Source organism: Acartia tonsa, chromosome 6, assembly GCF_053477335.1.
Source record: "Acartia tonsa isolate MP-2025a chromosome 6, ASM5347733v1, whole genome shotgun sequence".
Lineage (NCBI taxonomy): Eukaryota > Metazoa > Arthropoda > Copepoda > Calanoida > Acartiidae > Acartia > Acartia tonsa.
The window spans coordinates 30764264-30769400 of record NC_137265.1 but is presented as its reverse complement, the minus strand read 5'-3'; positions in this window follow the sequence as shown (position 1 = coordinate 30769400).

The following is a 5137-nucleotide window of genomic DNA, read 5'->3' as shown; positions in this document are numbered from 1 at the left end:
GAAAAATAAAAATGATTACATACTTTTTTAAAGATTATTATAGGCAGCTGAAAACTTTTCAATATGTATTCTTGCAATAAATGATCTAAAAATGATAGTTTGTAGATTGCAAACAGAGAAACTGCGCAGATACTGGCGAATAATTCTAGACGTACATACAGATAGACATAAGATTATAGAGTTGCTTTTATTTCCTAGAAGACACATAAGAATTTAATCTATCAATTTAATCATTTTTGTAGAAAAATGCAATTTCAATATTTTTTTTCAAACCTCTCTTTATTTTCTTTTGCAAGTGAACAAAAAACTTCTTTATTCCGAATAAGATAATAATATGCTTGAAATTTATCGAGTAAAAAAACACCAACTGGACGACTAACTAAATGTCATAGAAGCCTCTTATTTTAAAGTCTCTAGTATGATGCGGTGTGAATCATCAAAGGTAAGAAGTGGATTAAAATGTATCTATATAGCCAATGGTTGAAAAATCTTAGTTAAAGCTACACAACTAACAAACAAATAAAACATTATTTTGATTGGCAGGACTGTTTTAATGGTGTCATGAATTAATACAATATACAATAAATATTATATTAATGCTTTCTCAAGAATAAATGAAAAAGTAATATTTACAGATATTGTCTACAATAAAAAAAATGTAGTTTTGACTTTATCAAAACAGTTGAGCGAACGGATATTTTCCCCTTTATCTCCTATTAACAATAACTTTTTTTTGTAGATTTCGAACAGTAAAGAGGTGGGATGTCTTGTGTGTACCAAAAGATCTCACAATACCTATTTAGATCATCTTTGTAGTAAAGCTTATATTGATTTTGATTATTACGAATCTATGGACCGGCGATATACAGTCTTGTTAGATTAATGAATATTATTAATTCTTGAATAAAACAATTTCCTTTTACTTGAGAACTTGATTAATTAGGTATTAATATTAATTGTTTATAACTACTATATACAACTCCACAATAAACTTACATTTATAATTTACATGTGAATATAAATTTCCTTTTACATGGATCAAATGCGTTTGGAGAAAATTGTTTGAAGTAGTGCACTAACATTTAGATTTCTTAGCTGCTCTCTATATAAGATATAATTCTGATTTTTGTGTGTAGATTGCCCTAAGAATATAAAAAAATGGCATGTTGAACATCTATACTCATGTTACTAGATTTTTAAATAATTAAATTCTAGCTCCCAAAGTACCAAGACGAATGTTGTCATTTCTTTGTTGTACATTCATTTACATATGAATAAATTATTATTATATAAAGTAGGCCTCGGAATATTATTTAGTTCTACTGTTAATGGCTTATTTATGGAAAACATTAGATTCTTATCATATAGAAATGCTTAAATTTTTTTATTGAGATTGCTTAGTTGTAGACTAAAAATGAATAAAGTAATGTAAAACATGCCCCAAATAAAAAGAAATTCTTTAGGATTTGTGTTCTAAATTAGTTATTAAAGGTGGGGAAACATAGCAATAGCCCCCAAGAAATAAAATAGGGTAGACCTGCCCCTTATTTCTAATCACCCTATTACTTTTAACCTCCCCTCCCCCTCTATAATGACAATAGTTATTTATAAATAACTAGACAACCAAACAAGCCATAACTGTTCATGTAAAGTGGTCAATGTAAAAAATTGAAATAAATCATATTTATATCATGAAACTAAAAGGGTTACTAATGGGTTGAACTGTATAACCTTCTGGCATCCAACTCCTGTCCATGCTCAATTTGGATGCCAGAATTATTTTCACGGAAAAATAATTTTTACGAAACATTTATAAATATTTTTCTCGTATTCATTCGAATCCGGTGGATAGGAACCGGTTCTCATCCATACGAAAAAACTTTGTCTAGCATCGTATCAAATCCAGCTTTCTACGAATATAAAAATGTACAATCATAAGATTAAAACCAGTTTTTTAAGCCCGTGCTTTCGGCATCTCGGGGCTAAAAAAACTGGTTTTAATCTTATGATTGTACATTCTATATCCGCGGAAAGCCGTTTATAATACGATGCGAGAAATAACTATTCTATTGCTTAAGACCATTTTTAGTAGTGAAATACAATTTTTAGGCGCTGTTGAGAAATTAGACTTTATTTTTAATGTATCACCTTTTTATTGCTTCGCTACTTATAGACATTAACCTACATTTTAAAAATAACATGTTCCAACGCAACGCAAGGAACCTGATCCTTACAATTAAATTCGCCTATTGCAATATTTTGATGAAGGTTGCCCATATTTTTTTCGCATCATTTTCGAGTTATGAGATCAACACCCTTTTTTTCCACCGTGAGGGGATAAGAACTCATAAGAAATGGTGGTGTCAAAAAGAAATTATTTATTAGCGTTGTATATAATAATTGTTAGAAAATGTTATTGCTGTGCTATAATTTTATTTTTCCCTTCAGTATAATATAAATCTTTTTACAAGTTGCAACTATAATTAAAAAGGCCTTTGAATACAAACAATTCATGTTAGGAATACTTCTCTCTGTTTCAATAAAATTTATTATGGGGAGAGGCTAATTCAGGGTCCTATTCTGTACAGTACATATGTTGTACTTTGTATTTTAATATCTTTTTAAAGGTTTATATACAAAACAAAGAGATTTTTAAAAACTAAATATTAATTCAACTTTTCAGAGCATTATTTTGTACTTTTTAACCTTGCGATGTACATTCTTTTTAACCATCTTAGTAATTTTGATGCAGAATCTTAGCATGGGCGTCTTTTGAGCCCTGTCATTTAATGAAGAAACATCATGTAGGGGTCATTTTTATGTTTTAATGTATTGGCTCATGCACAGACTTTTTTATAAAATCGTGCAAGATTATCTAAACCCTATTAATATTATTTAATACTTATATTTGCGGGAACTTTTGTTTAATGAAATCTTCCAATTTTTAACATTTACAAAACAGCCTGCTTTATTGCATCAAGATCCATGACAGATCTATATAGGAAATAAATGTCTATATATGAGCTCAAGTTTTCCAAACGATAAATGTCTAAAACTCATAGTGCTCTAATAATCCGTAATGAACTCTCATTGACCAAAACTATATGACCCATTATTTTACTGTATGAAGAATAAATTCATTTTTTATTTCATGTTGCTATTTGAATTATATTGAAGTATTAAATTTCTATCCATAAAACAGAAAATTTAAATTTATAATATAGTAAATAAAAGAAAACGTAGTTTTAAAATAATTTGATACTAGCGATACGTGCGTAATGTGGTCAGATATTGAACTAAAATTTAAGAGTTAACAAAACATTTTACCCTTTCCGGACGATCATTTAAAATAGAAAATATTAAGATCCTAAAATAGTTTAAAGAAAGAAATCGTCAGGGTGAAGATAATGGAAGAATAGGGTTAATAGTCAGAATTCAAATAACCAAAAGAAAGTAAATAAAACATTGAATAAACCTAGACAATAGCGAGATAATTATATCGAGCCCAACTCTAGTCATTTTATAATATTCAACTATAAATGTAGATGAAATTGATCTAATAAATTTGAAAAATATTCCATTTACATTTTCTAATTTTCTTTTAATATTTTAATTTAATTTTATAGCCTTGCATTCCAGAGAGAAGAAGGACAATGGCTCATAAAATAATCTACAACACTTTTATCCCTCCAATATTTACTAATTATAAAAGACCAAATTAGACAATTGAAAACCAGGGAAAGATAAAATAATTATCCACTGTACTATCCCTGAATCTCTGCTTGCATTTAGATTTAAAAATGCAAGAAATAAGAATACGAGTGAATTCATATTTATAAGTAGCGAAGCAATCACAATTTTATATTTTTAAGGAAGAACAGTAGTTTTAAAATTGTGTCTTTTTAAACTTTTGACTGGTAATTTAGAAAATCAGAAAAACAGCTAAAATATACCAAATTTCAAGGTATATTAAAGTCAGTAACAATTTGGAAACCATTGTTTTAGAGGTCATGTAGGCCATACAAATGCCGATAAAGCATTTTTAAAAGTAGCATAGGGTGAAAAGGAATAAAGTTATGTTTTTTTAAATGACATAAAAAATATTAGGGTAGATATTGCCATACAGACTACAGAAACAAAGAATAGATTTACAGCCAAACTATGAAGAAAATCCTAGCTCATAACTTTACTTATTTTTTTTGTAGAATAATTATCAAGGAGACAAGGATACGAAAATGGAAATTAAAAATATCTCTCCTAATATTATACGGTTTAAAATGATATTTTTGTTTGTATGGTTTATTTTTTGTCGTTGTTCTATCCCTTCTCTGCTTAATTATAATACAGATTTTATCATAAATGACATAGGGGATATAGAAACACAGAAAAAAGAAACAGTAAGAGAGAAAAGGGGAAAGAAAGAGAAAGAAAAAAACTTTAATGGTATAGAAAATCTTGTGTTTTGAGGCATTTAGAAACATAAAAACAAGTGAATTTGTTTTCCGATTTAGAAAAAGTACAAATGAATATTCTTTTTTTAACAATCGGTGTTAATGAATATTGTGTTACCAAGCAATGAAAGAGAAGAATAAGAAATTAACAAATTATTCAAAACGTTATTCAGATAAAATCTTAGAGTAGGCTCCCCTCCCTCCTTGTAAAAATATGAGAAAAAACTGCATGCCAAACTGTTTGAACAAATGAATATGTGTGTTTTATCTTCCCAAAGTAATTTCAGATTAACATCAAAACTTTTTTCTTACAGTCAAGGACTCAAGGTTCTAACAATATTCCTTAAATTGCCAGTGGACTATATTTAACTTTTACTCTAACTTGTATGCTGTTATAGTATCAACATATGATTGCTTTTATATATTGATGTAATTAAAGCAGGGAGAGAGGGGTAGAAAGGCCATTGTCTTACTCCTGAAGATACCTGGTTTAAAGTAATGTCGATAATATGTCAGCTATTAGCAGTTCTTTTTTCGTGACATATAGTCGAAGACAAAAAATATTGCAATTGTGAGTCGACACAATTTTAAATTTAAATTTAGATTTTTATTGAGGTTAGGTTATTTTATGTAAGGGTCTAGGGCTTCCCACAGATGCTATACATTTAATTTCTTAGGGGTGGAGA